The following is a 23,991-nucleotide window of genomic DNA, read 5'->3' on the forward strand; positions in this document are numbered from 1 at the left end:
CGTAGTCATTTCAACATGGCGGCTTGCTGATGTGATGTCGCATATGGGATCGCCGCGTTCAATATTTGTGTCCTGTAATTGCGGTGTTGCCCTCGGTCACGGGTATTTTTCGCCGAGAGAAGCGGCCATTCCTCCGTGATCGAATGCACCCCACCGGGATGTGCGACAACGAACGGCAACGGCGCGGGAGCTGCTCGGCCGCGACTTGACCGCCTGATCCGAACGGCGACAACAGGCGGCTGCCGCTGATACCCAAGCTACAGTTGCTCGTCACGCTGCGACGTTTGCTGGCAGGATGCTTCTAGCTGTCAACATTTCACAACGGACGGCGCGCGGTGCAATCGGGAGAGTGACGCGTCTCACCGTAAGGCATCTGTCGCTCGGACTCGTCCACTTCCCCGGCGCTCCCGAAATTCTCCGCCTCCTTCGAGTAACCGGGATCACGCACGCGTGTATCAAAAGCCCGGGTCCCGGTGGCGATTATGCAGACATTTATGAGAACTTAAGAGCAGTTGCCTGCATAAACTACCCAGGTAGGTTCCCCCGTTTACCGAAAATAAACAAGCCTCCAGAGCTTCTGGCGCAAAGAACCTGAGCAAGCATGTGCGGTGTGCACGCACGTTTACTGATGCAAGCTCTTGACCTAACGTTTTCTGTATGCATACTAGCAGTTGTTAAAAACAAAATCGCCGAAAAAATACAGGGACACAGACAAAGGGAAACAGGACAAGGCGCCTTGTCCTGTTTCCCTTCGACTGTGTCCCTTCATTTATTCGGCGCTTTTTGTTTGCAATGAACCAACTGGCCCAAATCTCCACTTTATTGTAGTAGCTATTCCCACTTTTGTGTTGTTTGTACTGGATTACTTGTTTAAAAAATGACGTGTAGTATGAACTTGCCCCTTGCGTCAGTAAAATAAATATGAAAAATCAGGAATGCCTTCTAGTTTGGTACTACCATGTATTTCAAGTTCTCAAGTTATCTCCGAATGGTCAAATGGCTGCTTAGAACAAGATTGGTCATATATAGCTGCTGAAAGCTCACTCTGATTCCCCCATGTACAGATTCTACATTTTAGATGCCACACACTTCACCAATTTTTTGTTCCAACAAGTTTTGACGTGTTTTATTACTGTATTTGTGCACTAGCTGTTCACCACAAAACATACTTCTCGAATTACATCTTACATGAAGTTTGTCGAAGAAGGGCTTTGCTGAAAGAAAGCATACCTTCTTTTCCTAAGATTTCTGCAACATTTCACAAATGGATGTGCCGAAAGCATTGTTTAGCACTGTGCTGAGGAGTGCTTACCAACTCTCCCCGAAACAATATCTAATGAAACAATAGCCACCGGTTTAATTTTTTTTTGCTCCAAAAGATTTATTACTATGCACAGGTTTGCACCAAGCTCGATTCGAGGGCACAACACTTTTGTGTCCACTCCACAATCAAAATATTATTGCCTCGTGAAAGAAAAAATACATTACAATTCTTCCAGTGCAATAAAGGCAAGACAAAATGAGTTGACCTTTTTTATGATCGTTCACTCACACTAAACTTCACACCCATGCACATATTATGTGCATGCAACCTCCATAATGAAGATGTTGGGATGATAATTTGCCAAATTCTTGAAAACATCATATATTGTCTCTGCGACTCGTAACATTTATTAACTCATTCAGGTACAACACCACCCAAATAAAGACTCGCAACACTGCTGAAAGAAAAAGACGATCCCCATGCCTCGTTGGGTAGTTGAAATCATCACTCCGTGCGCAGCATCACGTAACCTAGGGAAAACGAGCCATCCTTGCTGCTCTGCCAGTCATACCAGCCAGGGGATAATGTTGAGAAGATCAGTGCAACTGCTAGCTGAAAGGGGAAGAAAAACAAGCAGACTGAAGGCAGGGTGGTACTGTATAGATAGGTATGGTGCCTGGAATGCATCTCCGACTGGTGTGTCTACTGTGTCCAAAGAAGTAATCCCTCAATTTCTGCCCGGTGCATCATACAAGTGTCATGATGTTGCCGGTCGCAATCCTGGCGGTGTCCCAGCAGCGGTGGTTGATGTGGCAGACGCCTGTTCTACTGCAGGTCGCTCTACAGTTCGACAGTCCACTGAAGCTTCAGCATCCAGTAGTTGGGACGCCGTGACGACAGCGACACTCGCGTTCACCTCGTGGTACTTGCAGCTGCTCTTTAACGTTTCAATGGCCAACCGCCAGGATCACAACATGCAACAGCGTGACACTTCGGCTTCCGTGACGTCATTTGTTGCCACTTTCGGACCACTTTTGATGTACGGGCAGCAAAGGACGCTAAACACACCAGTCGAAGACTTGCTCCAGGCACCATACTCGTCGGGTAGTTGAAATTATCACTCCGTGCACAGCATCACATAACCTAGGGAGAACGAGCCATCCTTGCTGCTCTGCCAGTCATGCGAGCCAGGGGGCAATGTTGAGATCAGTGCAACTGCCACCTGAAAGGGGTAGAAAAACAAGCAGACTAAAGCCAGAGTGCTACTGTATAGGACCCCCCTTCCTCGTGGCACCAATGAAATGGGGATAATATGTATGTTGCACGGAGTGCACATTTTCAAACTTTTGAGCACATAGTGAGCCACAGTTCATTAATCACAATCAGTCATTTTTAAAATTCCTAACTGAAATGCTTTGTCTAACTGATGTTTATGACTAAATTGAAAATAAATATGATATGATTTATGCTTTGCTTGGGCATAATGACCTAAACCTGAAGCAGTGGAAATAAGATAAAGATGAAGCTGGAGTATGCAAAGCGACCATCCATTTCATGTGTACACCCCCCTCCATCCTCGTCTTGTTTGCATTTTCGTGATCTTCTAAATCATTAAGGGATCATGCTTTTTTTTCATTATTTTACAAGTTATTTTCTCTTTGATTCTTGCATTTCTAAGTGGCATGTCTTGTGAATGCTGTGCCCTGCGTGTTTCTTTCCCCAATGAAAATACCCATTCTCTTTTCTTGATTGTCTTTAGAACTAATGTGAACCCTGTGCTAAAACTATGGTGGAACGTATTGCTTCCTCTGTTTCCGTTTCATTACTCGCTGCACCCTCAGAAATGCATGAGCCTCAATAGTGCTGTCCCACTTCGGAAATAAAAGAATTTGAGTGGCTGCAACCGGTGCATTAGCCTCCTTGTTTGTCTTGTAATCATGAAACACTGCCGACATAAAACCTGCAAAAAGGGAATGGCTCAAGCTCTTGACAAACAAACATACAGACCAGAGCTGCTTATTTAGATACATATCCTAACATGCGGCACTGACGGGCAAACACAAAATAATTTTCTGGAGGTGGCACTGCGCATCTAGAGGCCCTGAAAGACTCCAAGTTTTGTTTACAGAGAGCTGAGATGCTAAATTATAAAAAAAAAAAAATCATTCTCACCAACCTCGTATAGCCTACAGCAAATGCTGCACATACATTTGGCAGTTGAGGAAAATGGAAGGAGCGCAAGCTTGTGCTTATATCTAGGAAACAACTGTGCCGGTGAACAAATTATCTCCCAGTGGTCCACATTGAGTACATTTCAGTCGTCAGTTTAAAATTGTGCACAAATACCGTAGAAAGGAACAGAGGAGAGAGAAGAGACAAGCACAGCCTGCAGAAACAGCTCAAGCCGAAGTCACACCGGCCTCGGCTCGAGCTGTTACTGCAGGCTGTTCTTTTTTCTTCCTTCAATACATTGAATTGTGAGTTCGTGCTTGTCTCTTCTCTCTCCTCTGTTCCTTTCTATTTGTGCACAAATTTAACCATGTTCAATCATTACCAACTCACCCAACCAACCACCTTAATTCAGTCATCAGGTTTTCAAGTTTATGCAAATTTTCATAGTCACTAAACAGCCTTCCCAGGGTGCTTATATATTTCCAAGTTTAGACGTTGTGCGAGTCGTCAGCTTGTGAATGCAAACTAGTGCGTCACAAGCTTCATAGATGTGTGGTGCAGAAGAAAAACAATGTTACGAGGACACGAGAGGAGGGCCATGGTCGTAACAAAAACGGCTCGGGTCATAAATGACTTCCTATTAACAATTGCAGTGGTGCGAGCATTTACTGCCGTAGGTAAAGATGTTCGAGCAGCCAAATAAACACGGCACTGAAGAGTACAGTGACGAACTGATGGTTGTCGCTGAACTCGACAAACGATCAGGGTGTCACAGTTGTCTTGAAACAGTCTGGCATACGTTTTTATGAACAGGTAGAATGTCTAGCCATACTGAAACATGCCATACCGATCTCTGGAACAGTTTGTCGCATGCAGACTTGGGCAGCCACAACTTTTCAATCAGTGAAGCAACTGCAGCTCTGAGACATGGTTACACAGGTGGAAGAGCGATGAGCGGCCTTCCACATTCAGACAGTAGGCCATAAAAGCAAATTTCTGCAGTCACGTCAGCGGGAAGAGATGCTTTCTGCTGTTAGTCCACTCGCTTGCAGCATTGCTAACACTGATGTGGTGCTCCCAGGCATCATGGTCACTCATTTATGAGAAGACAATGGGTACCGACCTGTAATGCTCAATAGACATTTAACAGGAAGTCGCCCAAGCCCTAAAGTGCCCTTTTACGACACCAAATACATGCAGCTGCATTCAACAGCTTGAGTGCTTTACTCCTGTCCTCGTTACTTCGTCTTCCTCCTGCTCAACAGAGGGTTCCCCTTCCTACCAGTGCACCATTGGCTGCAGCAGCACACTTACTCACTGTAGACGGGGGGCACATCACTGTGGACAGGGGGCACAACATGACAATGCTCGTTTACTTGCCTGGAAATTATGTCCAGCCCAGACCGCATTCACTGGCTGAAAAAGCAGTCCCCTTCCTAAAAAAAAGAAAAGTTTATGTAAGGCACTGATATGAAATATACAAGATGTAACCACAAAGCTAATATTTCCTAAGGTGCTACTCCTGCTCCTGGACATTATCTTTAGGAAGGAGACTTCTGAAAATCATATAAAATGGTTTGACTTCAATCCATGACTGTCACAAATGAGAGAGTGGCAGCGTCGAGACTATTTACAACCGAAACGGTCAAATAGAAATTAGAAAAATTACAGTTTCAAAGAGAGCTTTCTTGATTACAAAAGGTGAACAACCCTGCCTCTGCGCACCAAACATCAGTGACAGTTTCACCGCCTCATGAACAACATGTTCCGGGCCTGAGTTTTTGCCCGCGAAAGCCCGACGAGGTAAACATAGCTCCGAAAACTATGATGCCCGGTAGCTACTTCCTGGTTTCGATCACCGAAAGCACAGGCACCGCGCCCAACGCTTTATGTAGTGGCGCCCATTAAAACAAGCCTTTGTAGAAACATGTAAGCAACACAAAATAACGTTTAAAACAGCCGAAAGAGCGCTTAGGCCAGGCCGCATAGTTTCCAGTTTACATATTCGAGTACTACGCCGCGTAGTTTGCATTAAGGAAATGTTGTAAAAACACTTACCTGCTTTGATCACCGCTTCCATTCGTAGTCATTTTCCTTCCGCATCGGGAGTTACAAGCGCTTTTTCGTTAGAGTAAAGCTATACGCACTCCGGAGTGCGCTTCGCGCGGAAATGGCTATACGCACTCCTCCGAGAGATCATGCCGCTCGGGCCACCCTTTTCGAACGGCGCGTGAATCACTGGGGCGCTCGTTAACACAGCCCCCCGCCTGCGTTCACGCCGCTTCGCGGCGACAGTATCGGCTGCTAATTACTAAGCGTAACCAGTACACGCCGCTTCGCGGCGTCCAGCCGGCAATCCAAGCCCCGCTGTCCCCGATCGCACCTCCGGAAAGGGAGTCCGATACCATTTAGTTCTGCGAAGTTTCTCGGCAACATTCGATTTTTTTTTTTTTTTGTCTTTACTGTTCATCGCAAAAAAGGAAATGTCGTAAATATCGCCAAATGTATCGACAAAACAAAATGTTCGAGAAAAAAAAAAAAAAAAAAAAAAAAAAAGTAGGCCCACCGCGGATTGAACCCGCGTCTACGTGCGTATGAGGCGGACACCCTAACCCCTATGCCATGGCACCGCTTAGGAAACTCGTTGTGTACACTCTTTTTATACGAGAAAAGCGGAGTGCGTATAGCCATTTCCGTCCGAAGCGCACTCCGGAGTGCGTATAGCTTTACTCTTTTCGTTATTAGAGTCCCGTAGGAAGATCCTATGAGGATTTTAAACTTTCTCGTTGAGGCGTGTGGACACGGCACCGGAGTCGGCCACTCACTCGAATACCTTTTCATTCTTGTTGAACCCAGATAAGCATTCGTTTCTTGTCTTCAGTGAATCCTAGTTCAAGCTTCTCCCGAGTTTTCGTAATGAAGGAGACGTCGAAACTCACATGACGCCAAATATGTCCACAAGCGAGGGACGCCAACGAGCGAAACGAAAAGAAACAGGCCAGGAGCCATCGCTCAAATTGAGCCAACGTTGCTAGACGGAAAAGCGCATTTGTCTAGAAAACGCGTACAACGTTAGTTTCGAAACCTGCGAAATAGTATCTTTCACGATTTGCGTCTCGTAAAGACATGCTGTGAAGAAAATTTTAAGAAGCAACTTCTTTTTGACGTGTGAAACTCTTTTTAAAAGAAAAATTGCAACCTAATCTCGCTCCCAGGCGGGGAGCAGCGCGAGCGCTCGCGACTTGAACGGGACTTGACGAAGGAAGTTCGCGGGAGCGTCTATGAAACGTAAAAGCCAGCTTGGGCGTTTTCAAGTCGAACTTGGTGTTGAGGCGGACTTGAGCAAGTCGAAGTTCGGCTTCAGTTGAAGTCACATCTATGAATTCGGGGGTTAGTCTAACACAGATGCTTTGACCGGACAGAGACACAAAAGCCTGACACAAAACCACGATAGAGACAGGACATAGAGTGTCTGTGAGGAATGAAACGCACAACTCAGATAGGCGTCAATCACTCACCTTGAAAACACTTGCCATGCGCGGCAAAGAGCAAACTTCTGGCCTTGATTGGCTGGTGCTTGCCACCAAGACCTGCATGTATAAGAAAGAACCCGGTCTTAGTCAAACTTGGGTGTTTTTGCAGAAGAGAGACAACAAAATACTAATGCAAGACCACTACACATAGGTTATGGTATTCAAGAGGAATGAAATACAAAACTCATATAGGCGGGCAATAGCTCACCTTGAAAATACTTGCTCTCGGTGGCCGAGAACAAACTCGTGTTCCTGATTGGAAGCCATTTGCTGCGAAGAATACCTGTAGATATCCTAAAGAACCCGGTCTTAGTGTAACACAGATGCTTTGGCCGGACAGAATACAAAAGTCTGAAACAAACCACAAAAAGCAGGAAATAGTGTCTGCGAGAGATGAAAAAAGACCCAAGTGGAGAGGCTCGTTCGGTTTCACGTTAGTCAAATAGTGTAGCTCATTTTGCTAAAACGATGCATATTTGCTAAAAAAAGTATCTATATTTTGCCCCATTTAGCAGAGTTTACTGCCAAGGGTACCTGCACACCAGAATAAGTCAGAATTAGTCAGTTTTTTTTTTCTTCTTTTGATGAGCGACAACAGAATCCTAAACAGGTGATGAAACAAAATATGAACTCAGCAAGACAGGCTAGTTTGCCTTGATGCAAGCACAGTGCCTCGGCCAACCAAATGAGGTTCTATTCTGCATCACTTGTCATATTTGGTGGGAATAGTAAAGTAAATGAAAATAAGGCAATCTCTCTTGCAGCCGACAGCTGCAAACAAAATTCATATACCTCGATGAACGACCTGGAAATAAAATTGGGTGGTGGCCAAGTGATTTAAGGTGTCAAATTTCAAACTTACAGACTGTAGTTTTGGTTTAAGTCCTCCTGGTGTATATTTTTATCCTTATAACTATATTTACATTGTTTTTTTATTTTTGAGGCACAAGTACTTAATTTATATGCTAATTCACCTTTAGAAGCGTTTTAATTACACTCCATGCCTTTCTAGTGCTCGTAATTGATTCTTGGTGAAAGCGCTCTTAAATTTTTCTTTTCTTGCTGTCGCTGCTGCTTGCTTTCTCACCTTTAGAATGCTGACAACTCGACACAGAAGTAATGAAAAATGTGTTTAAAATGTCATGAAGATCAGCATTTCCAAGCTGTACCCCTGCTTCATGCCCCGACCATGCCACCATACCATAGCTGAGTGCAGTGACAAATGGTCCCAGGTTTGTCACCTGACCGTATATGGGCTTACGGTGTGGCGCGACTCATGCAGCACCTATGCTTCGCGATGGAGCCAGTGAGCGAGGTGTGACACACGAGAGCTGTGCAAGCCACAGCTTTACAGCCTGCAAAGCGTGGGAAGATCCCTCTCCCTTTGCAGAGCTGGCATTAGCTCACCGAGAAGCTATTGCAAGCACTAGAAAGCCACAGAGTGTGAATAAAAGCGCTTCTGAAAATGAATTAGTGTGTAAATTATGCATCTATATGTTAAAACTTAAAAAAGTATATATGTATATATATATATATATATATATATATTTAAATACTAAAAAAGACAAAAAAGAAAAAAAAATGTTTCCAGGTAGGCTTGCACCCAAACCTCCACGGCCCTTGAATTCAGTTCCCTAAAGCCCGCTTCAGACGGAACAATTTGGCCCAGCAACTTCATGTCGCAACACCAGCAACACGGGCCGCCTGCGTTCACATGCAGCAACCGAATTGCTACGACTTGCCATCATCATCATGAAATTTTATTTTTCTTACAGTATTTAGACGCACAGTTATATCCTAAAAACATGTTTTTATATCTATATGACACCCCTGTGGTCGTGATGATGAGAACTGAGGACTTAGTACTGGTTTGAAATGGATCATTTTTGAAAATAAACTGTTTCAAAAAGATGAGTTAGTATTCTCAGCGCAATGCTGAGAATACTAACTCATCTTTTTGAAACAGTTTATTTTCAAAAATGATCCATTTCAAACCTGAGCTAAGTCCTCAGTTCTCATCATCACGACCACAGGGGTGTCACGTGAAAATATTGCATTCCTGATTGGCTGCTGCCGCTTCAAACATCTCCGAGTAGTCAGAGTTGCTCGTCCGCTTCGAGCCGGACCCGATATCAGCAATTCATGTCGATATAGGGAAACTAGGAAACAACCCACCAGCAGCCCCAAAATTGCTGAAAAGGTTGCCCCGTCTGAAGCGATCCTATACTCTGTTTCATACATAGAGTGCAACGCAGTCAAAGCTAGCGCACCGGCTTGCATTGCTGACCGTGCCTACGTTCGCCCCATAAGATAGTGCGTCCCCTGCAAAACAATTTTAAAAAGTCGAAAAATGTGCCTCCTCGGGGCTAGCAACTGATAGTGGCGTTATGATTTCAACGGAGCACAAATGTTTTTCAAGAAAAAGGAAAAGATAACGTAAACCACCTTAAACTGTTTTCGTGTTCATCCATGTGGCAGCCGCTGTGGGTTTTCAGGTTGTGTGGCACTGGCTGGTTTTGAGAAGATGGCGTCTTACGCAGCAAGCTCAAGTACCTCTCCTCTTCGGATGTTTTCAAAGATTCGTTGTGCGAAAATCTTGAAAGAGTGCAAGCAGATGATCGCCAATGTGTACGGGAGTATAAGAACACATTCCCCGGAGAATTCGGTCATGAAGTCCTGGAGACGGCCAGTAACGACACTGGAGTGTGCCCTGTACTGTCGCGAAGTGCAATTCGCAGTGCCTATCTGGCAAGGTGGCGTCCCCGAAGCAAAGACCTCGCAACATGTAAGTTTCAAGCACGGGGACCGTCAAGCATGACGAGTTCACACAGAACGCCATTCGCCTGAAGGTGCATCGCAGGTGCTCCGAGAGGGAGATTCCTACCCTTGACAGCTATTTCAAAATAAACTGCACAGGCCACAACTATTGTCGATTAACGTCTTATTATAAATTTTGGGACAAGGCCGCTATCAGGGCGATTCCTCATTCCACGCTTCACGAAAGAAAAATATAACTCGGTGCTGGAGGCAAATAACACTTGCAAAGCGGCAGACCAGATGGTAGAAATCTGGCCTCTCGGCGACTTATAAATAAAAATCAAGGAGGACGAACTGAAATACGCACTTCGTCAATGCGCACAATCTTGCACAAAAAGTATGTCTAAAAAAGAAAAAAAAAAACAAAAAAACTTTGCGCTTAAAATGGGTTTGAACCACGGCCACCGAGACGTCAATATCACCAGAGCAGCGCCTTCTACCACTCGTCCACGAAACGCGCGGAGTAATACTTTTTCTATTTTTTCATGTGCACCACATTAGTACCTTTGACAGTGTTGCACGCTAAGTATGAAACAGAGTATAAGACACCCTATTGTCTGGTACAAAGACCATTTATGAACGCTTGGGTGTTTAAATGATGTACTACATATTTTACAAAAAGAAAAAAAAAACATTGGGTGCTTAAACGTTGTACTACCCTTTTTTCAATAGAAAAAAGCAACAATAAAAAAAACACAGTTCAGAAGAAAAAGGTAAGGAAAGGGAATGTACCATTATGTTCAGTGAAGTTTGGTGACAAGACTCGGGACTCGAGCAGGAATGCAGTTATCCTTGGTGTGACCCCATGAGACTGTCTTGCTGCCTTTGCTGGGGTTTATCTAAGTGAAGTACCTGTACGAAAAGTAGAACACATGTGCATAACACTCATTATTCACAAGAAAATTTGTCAATGTCCAAAATGACCCATGAAGAAAATTATGCGATGAATTTTCAGGCTGCGTTGGCCGAGTCACCTCTCATGGCCAATGTTTCATAGCAACTTTAATTGTAGTGAACAGTTATAGGGTATATTACGAACAAAGTGCAATTTGGTTTTGTGGGAAACTATAACACACAAAACGACACTTGAATACAGTATGTTGAGGTACCTCTAAACAAACTCCAGGGTTTCATGGCGCCTCCTTCAGATACCTGATGTTGAACATGAAATATGTGCACCAAGGAGTGAGCAAACAGCGACTTCAGATTTGTCTCTAACACCAGCGACATGTCGACAAGGAGTGCAACGTGTAGAAGGTCGTCTAGAAGTGTGCCAAGATGAAAAAGCAAGATGTAACGATATCAGAATAAGATCACACCAACGGGCACCATTGTGGTGAGACAATCTACGATGTAGAGACAGTAATCGTGAGTCAACCGATGTACGGCCGCGATTTACTTTGCGGCGACTGAAATAAAACATGGCAGAAAAAAAAAATTTAAAAATATAAAACCCTTTTTTTTTAAATTATTTGTTGAGCGCAGCCGGTAGCAGAGCAGTTGGGCGGCGTCACGAAAATCTGACAGACTCGCTAGCTTTTCTCAACTTCGTACGGCGCCAGTCGGCACCACAGATGAATGGTCGGCACTCTTAGTCTACCAGGGAAGAAAAAAGTACGAGCTCAGAGCCCAGCGTCGATCGCGACTTTCGTAAAGAGAAGCTCCGGTAACACTTCGGCGACTCGTGAGCGTTAAACAACGCCTCTTCGAACGAGCCCACGAATTCAACACGTCGAACGGTTTGCGCCGGTAAGCACGCTGGGAGCCAGGGGGCAGGAGGTTCAATATCCGAAAGAGACGAGGCGCTGGTTTCTACGTCTATTTCGCACATGAGATAACAAGATAGCGAAGCTAGCCGAGTGTAAACACTGACTGACGTTACATCAGAGTACACGCAGTCGAAATGACGTCTGCAACACAGCACAGCCAGACGCTTTCATCAGGGGACGCATGCGCTCAAATAAGCTGCGATTTCAAAACATCATGTTTCCCTTCTGTCCTTCAGTGTTCACTTTGATATGTGTATACCAAAGCACTCAATGCTGCAAGTAATAAAGTCGTCTATACGTACCTTTCGAAGCGATTGAAAGTGCGTTGGTTTCACTTGGAACCCACAAGCAAAGTGCGCGACGAACTTGACGAGCTGTCATCCATCGGCCCCGCCATCGCCGCCGTCTCGCCGGGTTGGCGCCATAGAGATTATACATACTAACTCTAGAGGAAAAGGTCCGCCATTTTCCCATACATTCTGGCTGCCGCAAGCGGCGGATCATGCAGGCAGACCCTCGGGGTCCCAAACACGGTTACACCATCAGAGCAGTTTCGTGAACTTCAACAATCCACGAACTTACTGGTAGAAAGATATTCGCGTTCCTTTCGAAGCTTTCTTTTTGCATAGCGCGCAGATGTACGGCCTCGCGTTAACGCTAAACTAAACCATATACCCGGCTTCGCCGGTGGGGCAGGTGGGGCGCGGGTGAGCGCGGTTGAGGAATACGAAACTGCGCAACCACCAGATTTCCGAGATTTCGACAGAAGGGAAGTTGATGCAGCTTAATGACTTTATAGCTTTTTATAAGCGTTAGAATAGCTCAGAATTTAGTTTACAACGTTAAATTATCACTGTTTATATTGCTGAGAGTTTTCACTCTTTGCGTTTGTTGCGTTTACCATGGCTAGAGCACTATATAGCTCCTTCGGAGCAGAGTAGCGCAATCTAGAACGCCGTCTCTCGGCGACTAGCGGCGAACGCCGGAGGTTCCAACTGCGGTCAGAAATGCATGGAGAACGTGAGCAAATCGTTGTTTCTTCAGTTTTGTGGGGATGTACGGAATGGCAATCATTTTTGACATAATAATGAAACATTTTAGAATAATTTGCGATAAGTTTTGTGCCATGCAAAAACGTAACTTTTTTTAAAAAATTGCCTGAGCGGCATCATGCAGCAGACGACACGGCGACGTCACACCATTCACGTGACCCGCTCCGGCCAACCCGAAAAGCCCATCTCCGCTGCGAGCAAAAATCGTCTGCTTCAAACGCCATTGCCCTGGAAATTGCCTTCTCAAAACTTGCACACGCATCCGATATTATTAAAACTTTGATAAAGTGCTTAGCGCTTTACTAACTTCACGACAGGCTAGTTTTGAAAAGTGTGAACTCGCCGTTACTTTTTTTAATCAGCCGTGTTATGTCGATCTCTATGTATTCTCCCGTAGGGCGGGCCGCCTCTTGGAACCCTGAGTACCACGTGACTCGCGCCGAGCCGCTCTGTCGGCCATGTTGTCGGCAAAACACGGGGTTCAAAGGATTGCGCTACTCTGCTCCGTAGGAGCTATATAGTGCTCTAACCATGGCTAGAGCACTATATAGCTCCTTCGGAGCAGAGTAGCGCAATCTAGAACGCCGCCTCTCGGCGACTAGCGGCGAACGCCCGGAGGTTCCAACTGCGGTCAGAAATGCATGGAGAACGTGAGAAAATCGTTGTTTCTTCAGTTTTGTGGGGATGTACGGAATGGCAATCATTTTTGACATAATAATGAAACATTTTAGAATAATTTGCGATAAGTTTTGTGCCATGCAAGGACGTAACTTTTTTTTTAAAAATTGCCTGAGCGGCATCATGCAGCAGACGACACGGCGACGTCACACCATTCACGTGACCAGCTCCGGCCAACCCGAAAAGCCCATCTCCGCTGCGAGCAAAAATCGTCTGCTTCAAACGCCATTGCCCTGGAAATTGCCTTCTCAAAACTTGCACACGCATCCGATATTATTAAAACTTTGATAAAGTGTTTAGCGCTTTCTAACTTCACGACAGGCTAGTTTTGAAAAGTGTGAACTCGCCGTTATTTTTTTAATCAGCCGTGTTATGTCGATCTCCATGTATTCTCCCATAGGGCGGGCCGCCTCTTGGAACCCTGAGCACCACGTGACTCGCGCCGAGCCCAGGGTGTCGAACCGGAACCGAACCGAACCGAAAACCGGAACCGAACCGTTATTTTTAGCGGAACCGGAACTGAACCGAACCGAAATCTTCGCCGCCATCTTGGAACTGAACCGGAACCGAACCGAAAAAAAATATAACGGTAACCGGTTCAAAACGGTTCAAGGTATTCTTTTTTCGTTTTTGTTAGTATCACAAAACGAACATAGGGGAATATGAAATTGGCGGCTGTATTTCTATCTATTGTTCGAATTGTCACATACAGAATTGCAATGTATGGTAAACTGTGGGTTTTCGTGGCGCTTTTGTACTGGCACTATGATTAACCATGTGTCACGTTGTCACGTGACGTCATGGTGTCAATACATGCTGTCAAGTAATGTCACGTGACCCTGTGACGTCACGTGACTCATAGCGTCAAGTCGATTTAATTTGAGAAAGTCACTAGATGTATTAACCTTGTTGACAGCGTGACGTAACATGATATCACGATTTTGCACCGAGTCACGTGACACCGTGGCGTAAACAATTTTCATAGCCCCGAATCGAGTGCTCAAGTTCATGCCAACCAGCATCGCCGAACATTCGGGCTACGGCTTGTGTTCAATTAAAGATGATAATAGCCCAACTCTAACAATATCTGAAGCTCCGGCCCAAGCTTTTGCTTTCTAAACCCTAGCGCATGACTATGATGAACACTGACGGTATATAATTAGCGTCAGATCACGTGGCTGCTTGTTCAAATTGCGAGCTGAGGAGGGGATCGACAGCTATTTGTTTCTTTATTTTCTTTTGCATCTGCTATTTTTTTTTCTTTTCGCAAGCTATCAACGTCAGGGGTTACTTCTTAACAGTATTTATTGAAAGTACAAAAACAAATGTTGCACGACCAATTTTACATTATTGAAGCACCCAAAAATGTTTTCGTTATGGGGAGGAGGAGCGACCGTGACGCACCAAGCGGTTAACTTTAGAACTACACGGATGGGGACAATAAATACAATGACTCAGCGCTCGGCCGACATAACCGAACGCAGCGTCAGCGTTCGGCTGGAGTTCGTGTTCTCCGGTGAGGAAGAGGACAAGCACCACGGATTTTGGCCAAGCAATGGCCAATGTCTGGCGATGGTCTTTTGGCCAGTGGCCAGAGAGTGGCCATTCATTGGCAAATGCTTGGCCGATGGCTGATGGCCAGTGGCCATTGGCCAATGGCCAGATAAAGGCCAGTCACCGTTGAGTCTTTGGCCACTGTCTGGCCACTTGGCCAAGGACCACAGCCAGCCACTGGCCGATGACTGGCCAACTCTGTGCTATTTGGGGGGGGGCTCTTTTGTTTCCACTCCGGCCTCCATGAACAATGCAGCATGCATGGTCCCAGCTCAGCACAAAAGCCGAAGTGGGCCCAGCTCGCATTCTCTGAGGATAGATCCGACACTTAACGTCGCTTCGTCGATTGTTAGTATTTTTTACATTAAACTGTGCCTTGCGCTCTATTGTAGAAGATGACATGGACATGCGCATAAGGCCTGTGTGCACGTGCAGAGGCCTTGTGTTGAGTAAACACCTAGGTGTGGGGAAACAAACGGGTAAGAACGCCTCCTATAGTTCGATCGCCTGCCTAATTTTTGAACTGTACGGAAAAAAATACTTGAAAGAAAAACAGAAAAAAAATATTGACCGAACATTGGCAGTCGCTTTAAGGCTGTGTTCCAAATCTTACCCAAATGGATCCGAGTTACTCCCGTGGGTCATGTCACGTGACATCACAGATTGAAAAGTGCTGGACGCGGCTAGGTTTTTTAACGCCAGAAAACAAAACCCTTACTCTGGAGTAAGATCATGTAAATTTTGGAACACGGCCTAAGTCTCACACGAGCGTCGTTCTCAAGGTTTCTACCACCTCTGTATTTTGCTTAAAGGTACAATGGAAATATTTCTATACATTCACATAACGCTGCTTAAAATCACTTCCTAACGTTATTAACTAAATAAACTTGGCTTTGCTCTTTTTTTTTAGGCAATGGCAGTAACCAAAAAATTAGAGAAATATGAGCATCGTTGATCCCCTCAACTCGGAGCCAGAAGCGGCCTCCTGGCCTGGTACCTATCTGAGGCCGCCAACGTTAATCATGCCCCCGTGGTGGGGTTGGAAAGGAAGAAAACGCCTGCTGGAGCTCCAGGCATTTTTAGTGTTCAGCTAATCTCATCACCGCAGTGGTTGGACACAAGCCACTACCCGAGTGTCCGCCGAGGCATTGATTGTTACGAGCCGATGTACAGTGCTCACGCAGTTCTCGTGTCTCATCCATGAGCCGCGCTCGACTGTCGTCAGGCGGTGGTTTCGATCCCCCAATTACGTCGTCAAGCTTTGCGAAGGCAATACTAAAAGATATAGTTCCCTTTTATTCTCGTAATTCCACCGTGACAAGGGAACTTCTGAATCAGTGGCGGCCTGTGCGAGTATACTTGGGTCAGACTAGGACGAATACGCCTCTGAAAATTCATGAACATTCCAACCCGATATCATTTGATGACCGCTTTAAACTTCGCGGGGTGCAAAATAATAAAGAAAAAGCAATGGAGGGTTGCTGTTAACAAGTGACAAATACAATTGTGGATTTAGCACACACAAACGGAGGAGGCAATTCCTCAGGAATACTTTCAGCCTTTCCACCTTGGTGAAGAAGGAACACCAGCGAAGCTGTACTATGGTGGGAATGAAGGAATGGGCCGGCCGCAAGTCGGCATGCCAGAGTGCAAAGACTGGAGAGGTTGTCGCCATCAATGCGCGACGGCGGCAACCATACAACCGGGAAGCCGGTTGTCTGGTTGCCGCCGTCAATTATAGATGGCGGTAGCTGTCCAGAGTTTTGTGTCATTATTTGTTTGCTGACTGACATGATGGGAAACTGACCCTTAATAGCTCCGCTGTAAAAATAAGCGCGTGTGTGTGCGTGAATGTGTGTGTGGGGGGGGGGGGGTAGTTTTAAAAACATACTCTGTTGTAAAGAGGTTCCTCTTTCCCTCATCTTTGGCGGAGACCAAAAAGCGTGGCCCCGGTAACTACTTTGTTTGCAAAAACATTCTTGCCAAAAAGCACGTTTCTGTCGTGCCAGACGGTCGCGCAGTTCCTCGCGAAGATGCACTACGAATAATAATACGTGCCTTTCAAATACTTGGCTTTCACTGAGCTTGAACCTCCTGCAGCGTGCATTTTGCACCATCGAATTTGATTTTCTTAGCAAGAAGCCACAATGACTACTAGCATATAGTATGATGACGTCACGTGCATGCCATGCTAAACAGTTCAGCATTCTGGTGAAATATGATATTCGCAACACTAGCAAAAGATGTCCTACTTGTAAAGTTTTCCAGTATTTATTGCAGTCTCGCGATGATAGATGGCAGCCCAGAAAAATGTTAGAGCGCATGATTATTGAAACACAGTGTTGTAAAGCGAGGGCCCAAAACAAGTGCAAATAAAACCGAATGTAACATTGGCCTCGCGAGGTAGCATTTTGCGAAGTTTCGAGCTCATGCAAGCTGATGAAATGAGATTTATATTAAGATTTTAAGAATTTCATCGGTCCTTCGCGCTATTCGTGTAAAATTATTAATTTCATTGCGTGCACCTTTACGCATCTCTTTTTGCAGTAAGGCGTTCTGTAAGAGATTATTTAGGAAACTACCATTATTTTCTCTTTTTTTAACATTTTGAGTATTGGCTTTCAGATCTGTCATGTGAACACAGAGTCCTTTTTGGCGTACCCTGCAACCGGATGTTTCACACTGCCAATCAGCAAACAGAAAAACACTTTTACGCAGACTCAGCAGCTCGCGTAGTTTCAAGTATCTTCCTTCCGTGTCGGTCTCAAGCGGTTATGTGAACTTTTAAGGTAATATTTATTGATCATTATAAAAATATATTACATTGCTAACTGAATATTTGACAACATAAATAAATGGCCGACCACCCAAAAGCTATGCCCCCCAAAATTATTTGAACTGTGTTCTGCCAATCTTTTCCGGCGTTTGTATCCTCCACAAGCACGTTGAAGGTTATTTGGGACAGCTTTACATACATTTCTGATTTTGAAGCTAATTTAAACAACAATTTGTTCCTCACATATATAACTTCTTAAACATATAGAAGCCTGTTATTGCCTCTTCTATGTGGTAAACATTGCTTTAATGTGTCTCTGGGCTGGACGAAAACAAAGTAAACAGGGGCGCGCGGCTGAACCATGACGATTACGCACGCAAACGGTCAGAAAATATCCAATTAAGTAGCTGCCATGCCGAGAAAAACTTTAAATACTACTTCGTTTTACTTAATAAAGAAGGCACTTTGGGGGACGCTTAAGCTTCGGCTTTAAAATCGCGTCCTTACTTGCCGCGCAAGCGTGCCTCGGTTGCCTAGTCAGGAGCGTCTGACTCGCAACCGAAGGGTCGTGGGATCGAATCCCTCCTAAAATTCTTTTTTTTTTCTTTTTAAGGCGAAGAGAAATTATTAAAGACATACGGCGACCTGCAATTCACGTTACATGTCATGTTTTAATCACTTTCATTCCATGCGTGATGTCACGTTTCACGTGAGCATTGTGAGTTGTTTGAAATTCTTGAGCGAGGGCATGTAGCTCTGACGTCATGACCTTATCGACCATTCAGGATTTTCCAGTCACGCCACTGAAATCGGCTTTTCTGCGACATGAGCTTCTCAGTGCTATTGCGTTAAAATAATCAATTAGCAAGGGTGATGCTCATTTGCAAATTAAATTGACCGGCCTCATGTCAAGAGCAAACCTCAATGGCCAGGTTATGCCAGCTTATCCTGTATAAGAAAATGTTAACTAACGTGGGCAAGCGCTATTTTGGGCCAGATTCGATCTGAGTGCGAATGTGCATTTAGATTAGACTGAAAAATTTTGATTGCTCCTTGCTGCATGATTAGTCGCATGCATCGCGGTGCTGAGTGTAAGCAATGTTTGGTTAAAACAACAAGCATTTTGATTGACGCTCGGAATTTTTTAAAAAAATAGACTGAAAGGGATTATCCTAGAACATCCGTGACATTTTGAAAATTTCATTGCTTTTTGCTTAGTTGTGTCGTCATCATATACATATATATATTGTGAAACATTTTAAAAACAAACATATTGTGAAACACATATATATTGTGAAACATATATGGCCACGAGGCACCCATTTCATAATTTTGTGCAGTAATTAATTCCTTAGTTCGAGGACACAATCACGATTTAACTTTTAATACTGCGACACAAAGTTGTACCAATCAAGGGTATTTTTGGTGACCATGCCACACTTGGTGTCAACATTTTATACTGTGTGAATAAATCTGCTTAAATTTTAGAATTTTAGTTAAACACAAAGAAAGGACAGGAAAAGACAGTATAGTTCTAAATTCCAAGCTGATCGATTTACAGGTATGTACCAACAAGCTCAGCTCCTTACTGTTCTACTGAAACATTTGGATTCAGGTAAATATATGTTGCTGCTAATGTGTATGTTATGTCGTATGAACACGCCGTTATGTATGTTAAGAAATTAAACAAAAAAAGGAATTTCATACTTTTGGTACTTGAAAAAAAAGTTAATTGCACAGATGAGAAGAGAGACTATACAGTTGATTGTTTCACGGCGTAAATAGTGTATAGTGTCAGAACAACGCGGAAAATATATTATCCGTTTAGCGGTTCAAACCGGTTCGAACCGGTTCGAACCGGTTTGAACCGTTATTTTTTCCTCCCCGGAACTGAACCGGAACCGAACCGAAAGCCGTGAACCCGAACCGGAACCGAACCGATAAAAATTTCGGTTCGACACTCTGGCCGAGCCGCTCTGTCGGCCATGTTGTCGGCAAAACACGGGGTTCAAAGGATTGCGCTACTCTGCTCCGTAGGAGCTATATAGTGCTCTAACCATGGCAACGTTGCTTTCTTTCTCTCGTGTTCTGTCGCTCTCTTTTGCGATTGTTCACTCGGGACGCCGGGTGTCGGCGCACGGGATTTGCCACTCCTCCTCACCCACCTTTACCCCCCTGGTTGGCGCGGTCGCCGTCGCTGCGCAATGGCGCAATCGCGCAATCTCGGCGGCATGCCCGCCGAGATTGCGTGAAGCTCGGCTAGGCTTGGCTGGATCGGCGGATTCGGCCACCCGCCCGTCTGGCTCGATCTCGCTCAGCTCGCCTCCTGGCCTTCCTTCGGAGTTCGAACTGCCTCCGAAGCTCGAGCGCTCGAGCTTTCGCGCGCGCGGGTTGACGATAGAAATTCTTCTCATAAAACGAGTCTGTAACGTATCGTTTGATGGCGCAAATGCACGTATTTTTCCCGTCGTTTTTTTACAGTGCGTGAATCTTGCGAAACAGGCGACGAAGAGTGGTGGGTGAAATGTGCTCGTGTGTGGTTGTGGATTTTGTGTACGACGTAGGATTACCCAGAAAGGTGGGTCAATATCGATAAATGTGCGGGTAAGAAGCACGTGACCTGTCAAGCCCATTAATCCTCATTATTTTATCGTGCAAACTGACATTGTCACGTATCGCGTTCGATTTGGGTTCCAACATCGGTAACCTAACTTTTGTTGCATTAAAACTGCAATAAACATTTGTTTGAAAACGATCACTCCAATGAGCTCGTCGTTATTGGGATTTCTCATTGAAAGGTAGGTCGCGGGTGTCCCAGCTAGTTATTCTGAATGGTTTGGTGGTTGTCTAGCATTTCAAGCGCTCGAGGCTGTGTGTACTGTGTGCCGTACGTACACTTGCGCTTTCGATCAATGTGAATGTGTTCGCGAATCGCAACGCGGAACGTTTTTGTTCGATGTGTATCCACCCCCAATATCGTTCTCTCCCGTATTGCCGTATGGTAACTCCTGCTGTTCTACGATATCATTCACGCGATGTCGTATATGTGGGTGTACCGATATCCACATGTTGCTTCACGGGCGATCAATACTGTGTTACGTATCCTCTTACTCCTCGGTATATGCCGACGTAATTCATGTTGGTAACTTCGAATTCGTTCTGACATTTATCCACGCGATATTGTATTCTCCTTTGGGCCTGTGATCGACGACCGATATTTATATATCGTGTGGCCGCACAGTATGTCCATGTCGGTCACCAATATGCACGCGGTGTCGTATTCTATTCCAATAACCGTAAGTTCTGTCGGGATATTGTGCTTCGATATCGTGTCGTATACCAATAACCGCAAGTTCTATCGGGATATTGTGCTCCAATATCCTGTTGTATACCAATAACTGTATACTATATCGCGATATTGTGCTCCGATATGAATTCCCGTCGTGCGTATTGGGTTAATCGGATAACAATAAGTTTTTATTGGTTTCCATCAACTTCATTGGAATACAATATTTCCAATAAGCCGAGTTCATATTGGCCTTTTTCAATAGGGATTCTCGAAAAATAGGTACAAATATGTATGAATGGCTTCTGTGAGAGATTTTCGTTATTGAACGACGGGCAATACGGTTTTAGGCAACAAAGGAACACAATTTCATTGCTTGAAGTTTTCTCGGACCGTGTTAATATAACGCTTGAAAATAATAAAGTAGCCCTTGTCTTGTTTTGGGCTTATCCAAGGCATTTGATACAATTGATCACGCACTCCTCCTATCAAAACTCAATACGCATGGTTTCAGGGGCCCGTGGCAGAAATTCTTCACTGAATACTTTACAAACAGGTTTCAGATGGTTAAAATAGGAAGCAGCCCTAGTACAAAACTCAGAGTCGATTGCGGCGTGCCACAGGGTAGCACACTAGGTCCGTTATCGTTTAATATATATGTGTATGATCTAGGGTTATTACAACTACGATCTAGAATATTTCAGTACGCGGATGATACTGTTCTAATACTACCGCATGACAACCATAACCAGGTGGTTCCGCTGCTTTAAAGCGTTAGAGATGTATTAGTTAACTGGTTCTCAAGTAATCTGATTTCTGTGAACGTCAATAAAACTAAATTAGTCTGTTTTCGTAATCCCCATAAACAAATTACTCTAGTGCCAAACATATATCTTCACCTTCATGATCATTGTCAACACATTTGCAAGTGTAGACCATTACCTTATGACTCCTCGGTTAAATATTTGGGGTTAATATTGGACCAACATCTCCTTTGGAACCAACAAATCGAATATATTATTAAGAGAATGCGGGTGGTATCGGCTTATCTTTACAAGCTGAAAAGTGCATGTTCTGTAAACTTGCGGAGAACTATTTTCAGATCTCTAGGCGAATCAGTTATGTGGTATGGAATTACGATATATGGGATTTGTTCAGAGTTCAAAAAACAGGGAATTGATAGAATCATAAAATATAATGTAAACAATATTTCTTACTGGTCATTGCAGAAAAAATGCGCGCGTTAGATATTGTCATTTAATCAGTTTCATAAAGATGTGATAATAACAAGTAATTATTATAGTATAACTTTTAAACAAGAGGTAATAAAAAGAAACTTGCGGAGTACGGATAGGTTCAAGGTTCCTAAGATACAAACAAATTATGGAAAATGTTAAAATCACAATACGTCCCTTCGATGTTCAACAGTTTGCCAGAGTTTTTGCTGAACTTATCATCCTTTCGTGCGGTAAAAAAAAAATGTAAGAGAATGGTGCCTCACGCTCGCGCAATAATAATTATATAATTGCTTAGTGCGAATTCGTTGCCCGAATTCCTACAATATTGTTGTTTGTTTGTTTTGTTTCTCCAGTGTTCAATGTGTCACGGTATTTTGTTGGCTGCCTGGTCCCACATACAAGCATCTTTGCTTTCGTGGGCAACCACGCTTACACCTGTATTTTGTCAAAGATAATAAAGATATTATTATTATTATTTAGAAGAATACCAATTATTTTCTCTCGTCTTGCACATTTTGTGTATTTACGTTCAGATCTATAACGTGAGCACACAGTCCTTCGAGGCATACCCAGCGACACGGTGTTTCACACTGTCAAACAGGGAAAAAACAAACATTTCTGCAGACGCAAAAGGTGGCGTATCTTCGAGTATCTTCCTCCCGTGTTGGTCTCAAGCGACACGGGAGGATCCGAACTTCGTACAGTCAAATTTATTATTGTTAAGAAAAAATATTTTATTACTGCCTGAAGATTTGACAACATAAATAAAGGACCGATCACCTTAAAGATATAGATCGTAAGTAAATGCACCCCCAAAATTATACGAAATATGCTCTGAAAATCTTTACCGGCGTTTTTATCCTCGATAGGCACGTCTATAAGTGATCTGAGAGTTCCTAACGCATATTCAACTTCCCAAAGATAAAGAAGTATGTCGCCTCTTTTATGTGATGGGAAACAACTTTTAGTGTCTGTGGGCTGGACGAAAACAAAGTACACAGTGGCGCGTGGCAAAAATACGACGATTCCGGACGCCGGCCGTCAGAGAGTGAGCAGTTAAGTAGCTGCGATGTCGAGTACTGCTTTATTTAACAAAAAAACAAGGTTGATGCTTATTTGCAAATTGAACTGACCGGCATATTGTCCAGAAAAAAACTCAAACGCCAAGCTATGTCGAAATGTTCATTTCGATACGCGCCATTTTAAATCATATCAGATCTGAGTACGAAGGTCATTCTTTTCTGCAGAAGTATTCGCCTGCATCACGGTGCTGAGTGCAAACAATATTGGTACGGAAAGCAAGCGTTGTTATTGCCGTTCAGTGTTTATAAAGAAGGTATGCACTGAAAGGGTATATTCTAATGCATTCCTAGCACTTCAAAAATATTACTGCTTATAGCTCAGTTGCGTCGTCATCATATATATTGTGATATGTACTTTGTAAACCAGATTTCAGATTATATCTGGCGCGGACGTGCCCATTTCATGACCTTATGTACTGTAATTAATTCCTATGTTCAAGAGCACAACAGGATTCGATTTTTAATAGTGCGATGTAAAGTTGTAATAATCATGGGTATCTTAGGCGACCTATTAAACTGATAATTTTTCGGATCGGATAAAATTTATACGACTGCGGCAAAGAAAAGAAAAAAAGCTGTTGATTCATATAGGGTAATCTAGCTTTTATTTCCCCGTTTCATTGACATTAAATACCGCGATGTATTTTTGGTCCTTGAAATTAAAAGTGGATTCTACGAAAAATGAAAAGCAATACAGTTACCGTTTCACTTTAGAAATCGTGCCTATTGCCAAAAGTACGCACAATATATATTCTCAATTTAGCGATTCG

At 44.0% G+C, this 23,991-nt stretch overlaps 1 long non-coding RNA gene across 2 annotated transcripts; it reads right to left on the reverse strand.

Moving 5' to 3' along the window:
- Nucleotides 1-1,088: 1,088 nt before the first annotated feature.
- Nucleotides 1,089-5,565, reverse strand: LOC120843401. 2 transcript variants are annotated; one of them, XR_005716167.2, is made up of 3 exons: nt 5,495-5,565; nt 4,755-4,872; nt 1,089-1,876 (listed from the first exon to the last, which is right to left on the reverse strand). It is a non-coding gene; the product is annotated as an uncharacterized LOC120843401 (long non-coding RNA). The 2 variants fall into 2 exon arrangements; XR_005716168.2 differs by having other exon boundaries at nt 4,751-4,872.
- Nucleotides 5,566-23,991: the final 18,426 nt, after the last annotated feature.

This window comes from Ixodes scapularis, unplaced genomic scaffold (genome assembly GCF_016920785.2).
Source record: "Ixodes scapularis isolate PalLabHiFi unplaced genomic scaffold, ASM1692078v2 PGA_scaffold5__190_contigs__length_132052651, whole genome shotgun sequence".
NCBI lineage: Eukaryota > Metazoa > Arthropoda > Arachnida > Ixodida > Ixodidae > Ixodes > Ixodes scapularis.